Source organism: Schistocerca cancellata, chromosome 4 (genome assembly GCF_023864275.1).
Source record: "Schistocerca cancellata isolate TAMUIC-IGC-003103 chromosome 4, iqSchCanc2.1, whole genome shotgun sequence".
Taxonomy (NCBI): domain Eukaryota; kingdom Metazoa; phylum Arthropoda; class Insecta; order Orthoptera; family Acrididae; genus Schistocerca; species Schistocerca cancellata.
The window spans coordinates 830,898,433-830,914,704 of record NC_064629.1 but is presented as its reverse complement, the minus strand read 5'-3'; positions in this window follow the sequence as shown (position 1 = coordinate 830,914,704).

Sequence of the window (16,272 nt, the reverse complement as noted above, 5' to 3'; positions counted from 1 at the left end):
ACCTACAAAATCAATATAAATGTGCTGCCGTGGTTCGGACGAACGTAGCCCCCAGAAAAAGATTTGCTGAGGAACTGACTGATGTTCTGCACAAACTTTGAAATGAGCTGTCATATTCTCAATCTGAGCGTCAGTTTCTTGCCAAATACAACTTACCACTCTAGGGAGTGAGATATCCCAAGATACGCATCGTCGATCTCTGTATGAAACGGCAGAACGCCTAATTGGGCGGAGAGTGCGTGAAAATGTGAAAAATAGCGACGCGCCACTGAGTGGGCAATTTCTTTCTAACTATGTCGCCACGCACACTGCACACGAGCTGCAAAACAACCTGCAGAGCTGCAGCAAAGCTGCTGCTGTGGTAACACTCCGAAAATCGAGAGGAAGTTTTTGAAGGTATTCAAAATCCTATGAATCGTTTCCTGAAATAAATCAAACGCTGTCTCGGTACCGTCTGGTAATCGGGACAACAAGTCAGCATTCGAATGTTGGGCAGTGGGCCTGTGCAACACCTCATACTGATGATTAGACAATATCAGAGCCTAAAGTTACAACTGGGCCGAGCGTTCTTCTGCTCAGCCGTGAGCAGACCATCAATTGCGGTGGCGTAACGAAGCTCCAGTAGGCGTGGCTACGCCGGCGTTGCTCAGTCGTCAGTGCAGCGAGCAGCATTTAAGGTCTCGGAGTACCTCATCTGTAACAACTGACCAAGCTATGGCAATCAACACCTGTATTCAGGTCTAAGCACTCTAATATCAGAAATTTGTTAGTTTACTGTTGCACTAATTCCATGAAATCCCCAACCTTTCCATCACTTAACAGCGTGGTGCAGTTGCCTGAGAAAAGTTATTTTACCTTATTTACTGACGCTTTAGACAGCTTTTACATTATTTTACACTACTTTACTTCAATTTTGTGTTGCTTTCGTATGACAAATGGGAGAGAAGTCGGACAATTTATGATGAGACAGTTCCTTGACGCTGCTGAGAAGGCAAATCATGATCGTCCTTTCAATCCCGATATCGATGGGCAATCGCCGTCGGCGGCTATCCAGCTTATATTTTTGCCATCCCCTGTCTGATTCGTATCCTCCTGCTGACTCATCGACTTCATTCTTTCTTTATTCTGCTGCCGAAGGAGTGTAGTTTACACTGAACCCTCCTGGCAGTACTGGTTTCTCTATCTCGCTTTCCATCCACGATTACTGAGGTATCACTCCTCCCTTGACAATATGGTCGACTAGCAGTCCTCTCTTGTGTTTTTGCCACTGGATGTGAGCCTTTGACTATTGCAGGAGTTGGCCTCATTAACCTGTATTTTCTCCTGCTTAGCCATTAATCTAGTACTTTGCACATAACATTTAAGGTTTTTCTACTTGATGACTTTATGCTGTGTACTTGGATGGTACTGCTCCAATGCGTAAGTTCTGAGTTTCGTTTATGTTAATTGTATCTGAGAGACATTTGAATATGTGTTAATATTTTATAGCTTGTGTAAGTTTCTACAACTACTACCTTTAATTAACAGACAGAGAATGCAGCGAGATTTTGCTTTCTTCATTACTTTTTTTCAAATGTACTTAATCTAGTTCTAGTCGAAGTCGGGTCTCAATATTTTGCAGTATGTTGAGTCATTATATTTGTTACCCAAATACATTTATTTTCATAGAATTAAGTGTTTTGCTAAGGTGATGATTTTTTGGCATTGGTTCCACTATGTAGCAACTAGATTAACGTTCGCCAGACAGCACAAAGAACTACACATTTCCAGCAGAGCCTGTAATCATTGGAAGGGCATTGCTGGTTAAGTTCAGTCAGTGTCTAGTCTTCAGTCACACAGACTTTAGTACTGCCACATTAAAGGCGAAAAAAAATTTAAACTGAAATGTAACGCTCCATTCAGACAATTAACCCTATCAATTGATGTGATGTTGTGCATTTGAATTTTATTGTAACCGTTATTTTATATTTCTGATAATTATGACTTCCATTACTACGAAAAATCTAGTTTACTAGGAATATTACATCTTTACACAAAACTTGAATATCTGATGTTTTTACTATTTACTTATTTCAGAAATCTGAAAAATTAACTACACATAAAACCCTCACCAAATTGCACCATCAAAACTGTTGTGATAGATCACTCCCAAGTTTTAAGCCCACTCACAGGGCAACCCACTTCCTGCAGAAGTGCTTTGTCAAACTGTAAGCCATCACATCTTACAGAAGGGCAAGGCTTGTACAATGTGCGAACCAGTAAGTAATATTTAGGGATTTAATGAAAAAAAATTACTTCAAAGACTCCAGCCAAGTTTTTACAATGTTTCTTCCAGTATAACTTCTGCTCTGTATATAAGAACCATGCTGCCTGCCTCTCAGGACCGAGGCAGTTCTGTCAGTTAAAGTTTCTGTAAAGTTACCTTCAACCCTCTACTGAATCTGCTGGCAGATTCACTCCATTGGTTTAGCCAGTAGCGTATGTGGGAGGTGGATCACTTGTGTGGTCTCGGAGAGTTCTGGAAAGCAGTACACAGTGGCTTCACTCTCTTCAAATCCGGGCTTCAGGAAGAGCTGATGTCTCTCTTAATTTTCAGACTTCAGAGAAGATGGCCTAGAGCCATTCCCCTCTGACACCACTCGCCAGGATCGGTCACCAGCCACATAGATGTGAACCGCCGTCTCTCCTGGACCTATTCTTCCCGCTAGGCCAAAATCGTTGACTTGCAGCTATCCTTTAACTCTCGGTCTCCAGAGCGAGTCCTCACGTAACCCATCTTTGAGAATTAATAAAATAAGTTCAATGATTTTCTCTATTTCATTTCCATTCCTGCGACCCTTCCTCTCCCAATCGCCTCCAAATTCTAAGAGTTGCCCTGTATGTGCGTGTGAGAGAGATAGCTTATTCTGTATGTGAGTTATTTTGTTTTCTGCAAATTATGTGTGAGGATTATATTGCTATGTGTGTGTATGTGCGTTTTTTCTGCTTTGCACACTGTGTGGGTGTATTTTATGTATGTCTGTACAGCACGTTAAGTTTCACTGCCATACCAAAACAGATCGCATTTAGTTTAATGTCTTGTCTCGGACAGCAACGCTAAAAATATTGCATGTCAACTGTGGTTAAAGTGCATTAATATATAAGTTTATCAACTGTATTCGAATATTATAAACAGTGGTATGAGAAAAATATAAAAGTGTGGTGTTTATTTAAATAAGAAATAAGCACTCCTATCCTTTCCCAGCATGGCATATTGGATTGACTTAACTTGGGGTGACATAAAAGGGAATTGTTTGAACTTTTAACACCAAAGGGGCATTTGCTTAAATTCTGGAGGGCTGGGCTAGCAACATATTTACAATTAGGGAAAGTGGATTAATGATTTTTGAATAGAATTGAATCTGAAACTGAACTGTACTGATAATTTCACATCAATAGGACAACACCTCATCTTGAATTTTTTGAATGTCGCGCCAATTTACACTGAGGACAATTGCCTTACTTCCAAGTGACATCATAGGGGAAAACTTTGGTTATTTTGAATTCCCTGGCATTTTTTTGAGTTTCCCAGGACTTCACACCTAGGCCAATAATACACTTTGGAAGGTCTCTGTTGGATTCCTTTCATGTTAATATCTGAAATCTGTTGTCATTTACGACATAAATTCCTCGTCTAAATTTACTGTGGCGTTTCTGACTATCTGGGAGGAGACTGAGTAGTGGAATGTGTTACTTTTACACATAAACAAGAACGATCTGTCACACTACTACACTTTAAAACACAGTTTATATGTAATTCATGTCACACAGTCTCATACGGAACCTACATCTGCTTTCTTTTATATACTGTATATGATAAGATACTGTCATCCTGCTTCCCTTCTGTGTGAGAGGATGAATGAGCAAATGTATTTCTAGTTGCATGCCTGAGGGTAGCAGACAAGCCTGTCTGCTAGAGAACAGTAGGACCAACGTCGGAACAGGTAGCTGCGCTTTCTAAAAGCAGAGAGGTTTCTATTCTTAGTATGGTCCTGTCCGTCCCTTGTCATGTTGGTACAGGAAGATGCCCCTCTGGCCACTTCCGTTTGTATTTGTGAGCCACCCTCTGGAAGGGACCACGGCAGTCTGTCCGCGGCGAGCGTCTGAAGTGGTAAGATCTCTGGCTAAGCGCGCGTCTGCTAAGTCTGTAGGACAATGGATTTCTTAAGTTCAGCCTAACTGAAAATTTAATCACCTTTATTTCAGGTTTAGCTCTAAAATATCTAATGTTATCTTAAGTTGCAACGCAGTGTAATTCGCGTGTGAAGTTCAAAATATATTCTGGTAGCTGCTTTGTCACTACTTTGTGAGTAAAGTGGAACCACGTGTTGATCAGTAACTCTAACTAAGTTCATCAATCTTAAATGCGAATGTGCGTGAGATTATAACGTCTCGTCTTGACAATATTTTTCAATATAGCAACTTTTCTTTATGTTCAACCCACGTGGGGTGTACTTTGTGAAACCAGCACCACGTGCTTATACAATTGTTTGACCCATCAGGTTAATAGTAAGACGATAGTAACCAGTTTGAGGTTTTTCTTTTGTAAATTGCTTTTCGATCTAATTTATTTTAATTATCAAAATTATTGTGGAGTTACTCTCTTTGTGTAAATCAAGTTGACCACGTGAAGCATGTGGTGTAATCATCAAAGTAGGCCTCAGCTATTCTTTTCGGGAAGATTTCACAAATAGTTAATATGAATTTAGTATACCAGTGTGTGGTAATTACATGATGGACAGGATTGTGCTACGAACGTAACTTCTTTGGGTGAAAATTGAATCGGTTGGTTGTGGTTAATTTCCTCTTGCATATGTTATTTTATGAATGCAGTGTTGTACGCAGTCTGCCAATCTTGGCTCCATATTTGATGTGTTCCATAAGATTACAATCTCACATTTTCACAATCCTAAATAAGGCACCAGCTTAGTTATGAATCGAGTTTAATATGCTGAAGTTTCAATGATCAATGTTAAAATAAATTTCCAAATATAAACTGATTTATTTCTTTTTATTTAAATTCTCTTTTTTATATACATATCACCGGTTGTCGTATGACTATTAACAGATTATAATTAATGTTAGTCTGGTTGGGAATTTGGTAAGCTAGACTGGATATCTGGTGAAACAGTTGCTCAGTAATGCAAGGTTAACTTCCCCAGACAGCTCACAGCTTTTAACCCGCTTTTATTGTCTATCAGCACCGCTTTCAGAACAAATTAAAGCAACAACGTTACACATGGCGACCCTGTTCTGTGATTCCACTAGACTCTGGAATCTCTGAAACGTTACATTGCGAGAGTGTTATAATCTTAATTTTTTTTCCCTGCAACGCTCAAACAACTTCTGCGTTGTTTCTGAGCAGACTTTCAAAAGATTCACGGCGTTGTTGAGCGGCGTTGTGTTGTTTGTCTTGTTGTTTTGTTTTCTATATTTGTGTGTTTTATATGTGTGTGTGTGTTTTTTTTCTCGCTTGTAAACTGCACTTACTTCGATCAAAGATATAAATTTGTTTTGCGTGTGAAAAAGTGCGTACTATGTTGGGTACCTTTCGTGTGACTGTCGTAATTTTTGGGGGCTGCGTTTATTCTGATTAGTGTGTTGCGTACCGGGTATAAATTGAACTAATGCAGACACGTAACCAAGCTAAAAGTAGGCTGTCCAACAACTTAAGCAACATTGGCCAAGGGGGTAATTTGATTTCGAATATTAACGCGTCAGACGGTTCCGAAAATGCATTGGGGAATACTTCAGAGGAAATGCAAAACAGGACGAACGGGCTCATATCAGAGCCAGAAATTAATTTGCCTCCAACTAACCAAATTGATTTGGCAGAACTCATGAAAGCCTTATTGCAACAAAATAAAGAATACGCAGAGAAATCAGAAAAATCGTTCCGCGAACAAAAAGAATCATCTGAAAAATCGATCCGTGAGCTAGGCGAACAAATGACGCAGAAATCTGAAAAATCGATCCGCTAGCTAGGCGAACAAATAGACGAAAAACTAATCCAGCAGACAAATAAATTCGACAAGTCGATGCAGAGAGTGTCCGATGATATCTCACAAAGAATAAACAATCTGGCAAGTGAAATAAAAAGCGATATTATGAAAGAATTAGACTGTACATTTGAACAAATCGATGAACATCTGCAAGCCTTAGAACAGGGCAAGCGGAGTCGCGATGCGGAATCGAAAGAGCGCGAAGAACAGCTACTTAGGAATTTCCAAGCGCTGAGAGAAGAATGCCAAAGGGAACGCCAGCAATTACTCTCGAGGGTCCAGGAGGCGGAAACGCATTGTCCCACGTCCGTTAGCAACACAGTAGCGGACAACAGTCAAGCGATTCACGCACTCGAACAGCAAGTAGAACAATTGAAGCAAACTGGGGCGGAGGACAATAGAGAAATACATGATAAGATTGCAGCGTTAGCGGACATCGTAGGCACGATGAAGGTGACGGAAAGCGAGAACAATACTACACCGGTAGCGGTCGCAGAGACCCGAGAAGTGCGTTCGCTTCGTAGATTTCAGAAGGGACAGTTCGAAGTGAACAGGCGGCACAAAGCTGTAACAGGCGAATTACAAGAACGCGTGGCGCATCTGGGAAACCACATGGCGTGTGATTCTGAACCCGCCAATAGCACTAAAAATAGCCGTACGAACAGTGCAGAGAGGGACTCTGGCCACGAGGGAGATTTTGACGACAGGGAAGAATGTATTTTGAGGGGCAGACATGAGAAAAATAGAAACATTCAAGGGCCTCGCCGGGAGCAAATGCGGGGATTTGATTTCAAACATTTCCTTACGGTGAGAAAGTTTGAGATATTTCGAAATTCGCAAAAAAGGAATACATCCACGAGCATGGCTCGAGCAATTTGAGTTTTGTCGTCCCCCCGACTGGGCAAGTTCACATAAGATAGAATATATGTGTGGCTATTTGGAAGGCGAACCGGCGATTCGCATGAGGTCGGCAGGGCGTCACTGCAACTCCACTCGGGAGTTTCGACAAACCTTTCTGTCCGCCTATTGGTCGGAAGCGGCACAAGATAGGGTCAAGCATGGCATAATTATGCTGCCAAATTTGAACCAGTCTGGTTTTGGCAGCCCAGCACGCCTATTCGACCACATGCTGCAGGCAAATCAATTTTTATACGATCCATATGGGCCAGCGGAACTAATTAGGATATGCATCACCAAATTGCCGATGCACTTGCGCCACGCCATTCTTGCGGGACGATGCAAAGAGGACGTGGAAACGTTTAAGACACTTCTCCAAGAGTTGGAATACAATACAGGAGAATGCCCGCCTAATCAGGCACAAAGTTATTACGGGGCACAGCAGTGCGATCGCAGTCGTGGCCGTAGTACTAATCAACGGCGTGACTGGTCGTCGCGACGCGAACGGAACAATAATCGGGACTGGCCGTATAGAAACTGGGGTAACAGTCGCGAACACAGGTGGAACAACGGAAATAATCGAGGACGTGGACAAGATCGTGAACGCTACAGGTACGGCAACCAGAATCGATACTACGATGAATACGGTGGGAATAGGACTGTAGGCGGAGCACCTCATGATGTTGAAATTCGGCCGGCTAACCCTAGACATAATCCAGCAAATGGAAATGAACAAAACCGGCAATGACAAATGATCAGCGCAGAAGGCGCCCAATCGGAACAAATGAGCGACATGGCAAATGAGTAGAAAGGACAGCGAGAAGTAGAGAGGACGGTGAGGAGAAAGAATTGATCAGTTTAAATGTGTGATAAATGCATTTTCAATAATATGTTGGTAAAAACAGTGATAAAGATCTTTCTATGTGATTGATTGAAGTGATGTTTTTAGTTTTTTTTTCTTTACTTGTGCAATGAGGATTTAGGTTGGTTCAAATGTGAAGATAAAAGGTTTGTTTGTGAACGAGTGAAATGCTGTTTATGGTTTTTTTGTGTAAATGGAAAAGAGTCGCTCCTGAGAGAAGCAAGATCTGTCTTGAATTAATGAAAAACTCAGGGGAATATCCGATCTGTGGGTATTATGGGTCTGGCAAACCCAGGTCCCCAGCTGTTAGTAGCCTTGATTCCGATTTCCTGCTTTCAGTGCTACTATCTATCTATTACTATTCTATATCTGTCAATATAAATGAGGATCTCTTACTATAGTATGCGTGCTGTATGAATATTTTAAGATAGGAGAACTCTGAGAAAGGAATGAGGAAGTTTAGAATCTTGAAAACAGGATGCGATAATACGATTGTTTAACCATTGGCTTTCCAATATGCGATGATATGTTAATATTGATGATATATGTCTTTTTTGTTCTTTATAGGTGAGTACGTAAAGTGCTGTCTGTGGATTTCGTTAGATTGATTCCCTCCAAGGTGAAAGAAGAGTTGTGGTTTGTGTAATTTACGTGGCCATGAAATAGTATTATGGCAGTCAAATGACGAGCAGTTTTCCAGCAAATGGAGAATGGAACAGAAATATGGATCCTTTTTGTAGCCTTGATTGATGTTGATCCAGAGCCTGAAAAATTATTCTGCGTTAATACTTGTCCTAGACAAGCGACGTTTATGTGTTTTGCTGATGCTGTGAGCATTACAGCTTACTGTTTTCGCTGTTGCAGGATGCACTGCAGCCTATATGAATTGAACTGAAGAAATTTCCCTCTTGAAGGTAGAGGAAGATTAAATAATTTTGATTATGGGACCGAAGGAAAGCTTGGTTTAATGAAATAAGGAGGAAGCAAAACATTTGTCATTTTAACTGCAGGAGGATTCGGATCTTTTGTGTCTGTTGTAAATTCAATATGTTAAGATGAAACTGTTTTACAGAATAGAGGAGACCACAATGTTGCCATTCATGAGAAATGAATCCAGAATAACCACCGCAGGCGAAATAACTGATTTGGAAGCGAAAGGTAACTTAAAGAAGGAACGAAATTGGAGCAAAATGGGTAAGAAAATGTAATCTAACCTGTAGGATAAAATTTTTTTTACCCTTCTCAGAGTCATCAGCGTGATTAATTCTTGTGATAACGTAATTTTAGATGAAATTGTCTTACTGTTTTATGTATAATCATATGAGTATGATTAATGTATAATTGCGAGTCTCTTATTAGGTGTGTGAACTGGTATAAATGTTTTGATGTGCAAATAACCATCGTTCTTTCTACTATGTTTGTTTAAGGAACGTTTCTCCATGTTTATCATGTGACAAGACGTATGCCGCGAGTGTCAAGAAGAGGACGAATTAGAACAATGTTGTAGTGGTATAAACATGGTGTTGAAGTAGCATTGAAGTAGCTTGTTGGCTTAACTAGTAGTGGATTGAAGTAGAATTTTGAGTAATACATGTTTATGGGTAGTTAGTTTGTAGTATAGACAACAGGTGTGCATGTGTGTGTGTGTAAATAACATGTGAACCCTATGCTGCCCTGACCTATACTTGCACAAGGCATAATCCTATTCATTTTAGTGAATTAATTAGTAGCATTTGATTTATTAAAATGCAAGTGAACCACATTAGTGATGTGGATTTAGATATTATATTGTCAGTTCATTTAATTTTTGTTTTTATTCTGTCAATTCATTTCACTTTTATTTTTTTATATTGTCAAGTCATTTAACTTTTATTTTTATATTGTCGATTCATCTAACTTTTTTATCAAAAAAAATTAAGTCTCACTTTTGTTCTTAAAATTGTGAAAGACAATACTAAGTGGTATTATGTATGACATTTTGTAATCACAGAACTATGATGAACAATTTCTGTGAATGCAGTTGAGAACGTCAAAGCGAACCGGCTAAACTCTCACGAGACAGCGGGAGCAGCGAGGAGGAGGACTAGTTGTAAACAGGCGGGTTTCCCAGCAGGACACGCTATCAACCGGGCCACTTCGGGAGCGCGGTCGACAACAAAAGAAGGGCACGCGACAAACACTTTCCCTTGCACCTGGAGCTAATGGGCAGCCGTCCCAGTGCGACCCTTCGTGGAGGCGATGACCTGAGATGGGCGAGCGGTCCACCGCGCGGAAATCCATCTGCTGGCAACGCACCACACGCACGCGACCGTGGCGAGACGGGCGCGGTGAAACGACAGAAGACAGGGGATAAAGGAGCGTGGAGCCTTTGGACAGGTACTGTCCAGAGAAAATGGCAGACTTCAACGACGCCTATCAACATTTCCTGACGGATGCCCACTGTCAAGCGACAGTAAATCATAGTTCGATGTTCTCTGGTCGCTAAGGGTGGCACAAAGAAGAGCCATTAAGTGTCATCCTTGCCCAGGAATATCAACCTGGCGTGTCAAACGAGGATACCGCACGAATTTGACAACACAAACATGGAACCAAATCGAGATGTACGTGACACGGGCCACCAAGAGAAACTTCATGAGAGGGCAGAGACGGCGGGATTGCACGCAACAGATGGACAAAAAACCCTACTGACAGCTGCGGCGACGAACCCCCCCCCCATTATATTGTGCCTCCGAACAGTGGAACTACTGAGTGTGTCAGTGAACAGTGATTATACGGTTCTTAGTTCAATGCATATACGTGTGTCAGAGAAACTTTGACTCGTGTGTTTTGCAGGGGTTTGGTTTATTGGTGTTTATTAGACTGACTTGTATTTTGCAGGTTTTTTATTTATTGGTGTTTTTTTTAGACGTTGACTATTGTACTTTCAGGGCTGTTTTATTGATCAATGTTTGTTCTTGTGTGTTGTATTAGATTTGTGATATTTTGTTTCGTAAATTCATTCCTGTGGCATCGCTTCGTTTATCAGTCAGATAGCTATTCATTCTCATTGGACTGTGATCGATTAGCCTTTGCATGGGGCATATTTATAGTGAAAACCCCATAAGGGTAACAATCACATAATTATTGTAGTTTCAGTATAATGACACAGTACTCATTGTTTGCTAACTAACTGAAATATAGTAGAGTGATTGAATTAGTGCCACATAGTTATTTTAATTCTACAAACTATTAGTTTTATAAGATATAGAATTTTTTTGCGATAACCACTTTGTAAAACATGTTTTTTCTCTTAACCTCTTTTTTGCTTTTGCGGATTGTGCATTGTAATGTTCTGCTTTATAATACTGATGTTATTTTCATGTTTTTTTAATTGCTGTGGCACCTTTGCTATTTTCATAAATTTTACTTGTTAATAAACAGTCATAAATTTTACTGTGATCAGTTGGCTCTTGCAATGAGCAAATACTGGTGAACTCCATAAGGGTAACAACCAGAAATTGTTTTCATGTTAATGACACAGGAACCATTGTTTTTACTTGCTGACCGAATTAGGTCTACACTATCTTTTACATTTCTCTTTGAAATTGGTAGATTCTAAAGATGTGTTGAAATTATCGTGTTTTAGCAAGTAGCTGGTGACCTTTTGCCTTTTCTTTACATTTTTGGTTTAAGTTGGGTGTGAGAAGCCTGCTTGGGAATGTCCTAGCATGGCCAGAAAATTCCCTGCACAGTCTTTTCCCGGAGAGTTGGGGTTATGAAAGGTCTCTGTTGGATTCCTTTCATGTTAATTTCTGAAATCTGTTGTCATTTACGGCATAAATTCCTCGTCTAAATTTACTGTGGCGTTTCTGACTATCTGGGAGGAGACTGATTAGTGGAACGTGTTACTTTTACACATAAACTAGAACGATCTGTCACACTACTACACTTTAAAACACAGTTTATATGTAATTCATGTCACACAGTCTCATACGGAACCTACATCCGCTTCCTTTTATATACTGTATATGATAAGATACTGTCATCCCGCTTCCCTTCTGTGTGAGAGGATGAATGAGCAAATGTATTTCTAGTTGCATGCTTGAGGGTAGCAGACAAGCCTGTCTGCTAGAGATTAGTAGGACCAACGTCGGAACAGGTAGCTACGCTTTCTAAAAGCAGAGAGGTTTCTATTCTTAGTATGGTCCTGTTCGTCCCTTGTCATGTTGGTATAGGAAGCTGCCCCTCTGGCCACTTCCGTTTGTATTTGTGAGCCACCCTCAGGAAGGGACCACGGCAGTCTGTCCACGGCGAGCGTCTGAAGTGGTAAGATCTCTGGCTAAGCGTGTGTCTGCTAAGTCCGTAGGACAATGGATTTCTTAAGTTCAGCCTAACTGAAAATTTAATCACCTTTATTTCAGGTTCAGCTCTAAAATATCTAATGTTAACTTAAATTGCAACGCAGTGTAATTCGCGTGTGAAGTTCAGAATATATTCTGATAGTTGCTTTGTCACTACTTTGTGAGTAAAGTGGAACCACGTGTTGATCAGTAACTCTTACTAAGTTCATCAATCTTAAATGCGAATGTGCGTGAGATTATAACGTCTCGTCTTGACAATATTTTTCAATATAGCAACTTTTCTTTATGTTCAACCCACGTGGGGTGTACTTTGTGAAACCAGCACCACGTGCTTATACAATTGTTTGACCCATCAGGTTAATAGTAAGACGATAGTAACCAGTTTGAGGTTTTTCTTTTGTAAATTGCTTTTCGATCTAATTTATTTTAATTATCAAAATTATTGTGGAGTTACTCTCTTTGTGTAAATCAAGTTGACCACGTGAAGCATGTGGTGTAATCATCAAAGTAGGCCTCAGCTATTCTTTTCGGGAAGATTTCACAAATAGTTAATATGAATTTAGTATACCAGTGTGTGGTAATTACATGACGGACAGGATTGTGCTACGAACGTAACTTCTTTGGGTGAAAATTGGATCGGTTGGTTGTGGTTAATTTTCTCTTGCATATGTTATTTTATGAATGCAGTGTTGTACGCAGTCTCCCAATCTTGGCTCCATATTTGATGTGTTCCATAAGATTACAATCTCACATTTTCACAATCCTAAATAAGGCACCAGCTTAGTTATGAATCGAGTTTAATATGCTGAAATTTCAATGATCAATGTTAAAATAAATTTCCAAATATAAACTGATTTATTTCTTTTTATTTAAATTCTCTTTTTCATATACATATCATCAATTGTCGTATGACTATTAAAAGATTATAAATAATGTTAGTCTGGTTGGGAATTTGGTAAGCTAGACTGAATACAAGGTTAACTTCCCCATACAGCTCATAGCTTTTAACCCGCTTTTCTTGTCTATCAGCACCGCTTTCAGAACAAATTAAAGCAACAACGTTACAACTTAGTTCCAGAACTGGCAACTGTTGGTGGAGGGGGTGACTGCAATGACCCTGATGGGCACAGCCTTTGTTTCGGAACAAAAGAGGGTTTATGACATGAGAATCCACTTAACAGAACAGTATGGGGTTTAGAGAACAATATCCGTTTGTTCTAGACCAATAGATTGGGTAGGAGGAAGGTGTGGTGGCATCCTTTGTACATGAACAGACACTGTCATTCTACATTTTTCCATCCCTGACTACGTGGATGGAATGGGAAAGAAAATTGATAATCTTGCTACAATATACCCTCTGGCAAGGACTGTATGTGCAGATGTAGCTAAGCGAATTTCCAAGTTCATGAATTAGTTTGTCGTATCGATTCAAGCAAGGTTTCAAAAGGACTGAAGTTTAGTAAATTCTGTTCTATGAAACAAATCTTTCGTTGTTATTTATATGTAGACTTCCAGGCGCTTGTTAAAACGTATTTTAAAACTGTGTTCCTCTCAGCAATAAATTTTTTCGCTTTTCACTTTTTACCGAATAATTCACTTGCAAAATCTAAATAAAAAAAGACGTACTATGCTCCTTTTGACTTCCCCGCTGTGCCTGGATGTCGTTATTTCAGGTAAAAGTTGTGCGTGGACAGCCGCAGTTGACGTGCTGCATATCGTTAGTCGCCTTTGATTTGCGGGAATCGTCGCTCTTGTTGCATGAGTCGTATAGATAAGGCAATTATAGTCAAGTGACCGTTAAAAGCTGATAACACCTTTTCCGCTACGTTGGTTCCCGTATGTTTCTTTGCTAGTCTTTGCACTTTACAGTCTAACCATTACACAAAAAAGGTTCAAAATTGTGTGAAATCTTATGGGACTTAACTGCTAAGGTCATCAGTCCTTAAGCTTACACACTACTTAACCTAAATTATCCTAAGGACAAACACACACACCCATGCCCGAAGGAGGACTCGAATCTCCGCCAGGGCCAGCCGCACAGTCCATGACTACCATGACACACTAATGATGTTCGTGCAGATTGCAGACACCTCCGGACAGTGTCATAACACTTACCATAGAAATTTCGAAAGTAATAAATTATAAGAGTAATAGTGATTTTGCTTAAGAGTTTTACAAACATTTTCCAACTTATACTACCCGTATTTACTATCCGTATATACCCATCTACTTCATTTAAACTACTGAAGAAAAGTTTTACCAACTGAAAATGTGTGAACGTTAGTGAGTTGAGAAGAAGCGGGCAATAAAGGAAAAAAATGTTATGAAACGAGAAAACATTACTGTAAAATAAAAACAAAACAATGCTCCGGACAAAGGCAATCTGTTAGAAAGTGTGCAACTTTGCACACCTGTGAAATGAAAATCTGCTGCTAAATAACATCAATTATTGTGTTATTCTTGGATTATACTAGGCATGTGCCCACACAGTGGCTGAGACGTTTCTCCTCGAGAATGTCCCGTTTTCCGACGGCAACCCTCCTGAGGCCATCAAGCGTGTGAACAGCATCTCTACGATGATGCACTGAGGGCTTCAATTGGTCCCAGTCGGGTTCGTGTCAGCAGATAGTGCAGACCAATACTCTCCGTTGATTCGTGCCTCCTGGACAGAGGTGCTCACGAGTTGGCGTGATGTGATCCAGCATTATCGTCTTGGAAGACGAATCCATCGCCAAAATTTAGAGTGTAGGGCTGAACAATAGGTTGGATGATACTGTCTCATTTTCGCCACGCTCGATAGTGTAGATCATTATGGAATCCTTGAAGCAAAACTAATCGGGTGGAGACGATTACATGTTAATCAGGTCGAACAGCTCTCGCAGTTCTATTGCGGTATCCTCGGAACACCTACGAGAGATAACTTGTAGGTAGCGGTCTTCAGCTTGTGTAGTTGACCAAAGGCGACCACTACGAAGCGGCTAACTCGCTGTGCTGATAACTGTTCACATTTTGAGGAACAGCTCGCTCTACTGAACTGCGCTGAGTATGTGGCTTTACTTTTACCTCCTTTTCACAGCTATACGTAGCTGTACTTAGCTATTTCCGGAGGTCAAAAGGGTATTGACAAACACGTTTCCGATAAAAACCACAAATTATACGAGTAATAAGGGCACCGCAAAACTATTGTGGAGCAGATTATTTTATTATACTCAATTTTTTTTCTTTTCTTGCGTTACCTTGCGTAAGAGCATGAAATAAAATGGGGTAATACGATGTCAGTAAAAGATTCCACATATTTTATACAACTGGTCACACTTGCAGATATATATGATGTGGAAAAAAATATGGAAACGCAGCGAGAGATGCTTGCTTGAAATAAATGCAGATCTTAGCCGATCCTGCAGGTTGTGCTGTAGTATTTGACCACTTGCGCAAGGTCGTCAATTCGTCTGGCGTGAGGTCGGTCGCTTGACGGCGCGTTCTGCGCGGCCCTGCCCGTTGCCGGCGCGCCGTAATGCACGGAGGCTCGCACTGGGGCGTGCCGCGGCAGTCCTCACAGGGGAAGTGATGCGTCTCTTATAGCCTCTCCTTCCCAAGTGGCTCTTTCCGCCTTCTCGTGGTGCCAGATGTTAAGCTCGGCATTCTGCCTTGCGACCCAACCCGATGCGAAAGCGAAGGGTGCGTGGCACAGGGGGAGCTGTGTCGTGGGACCGAACACCAGTCCCTTTCTGTTCGCATGGCACAGACCAGCAGGTGCTCTGCATGCCGGCGATCTCGTTTGTCGGCGTGGGATCGCGGCGCGTGTCGGCAAGGGTGCTTCGCCGCGCCCCTGGGTAACCGGGGTGTGTTCTGCCAAACCCAGGAGATGGTGACATCGCCTGGGCCAGGTTAGATGGGTCTGGACCGCCGAACATCTGGGGAACAGGCCAGCCACCTGAGTAGGAGTGGGTCCTTGGACTTCAGGTGGAAACTCGGGCAAGTAGGCGGCGAAGGGCGAGAGGTGCATCCGCCTCTCCCGAGTGCGGGCTGCAGTTGCCGAAGAGCGTCGCGTGAAATCGTCGATGACGGGGTCACCGAGGGGGACCAGGGCACTGGCGACGGTGCGTTGAACCCGGCATCTCGGAAGTGCCCT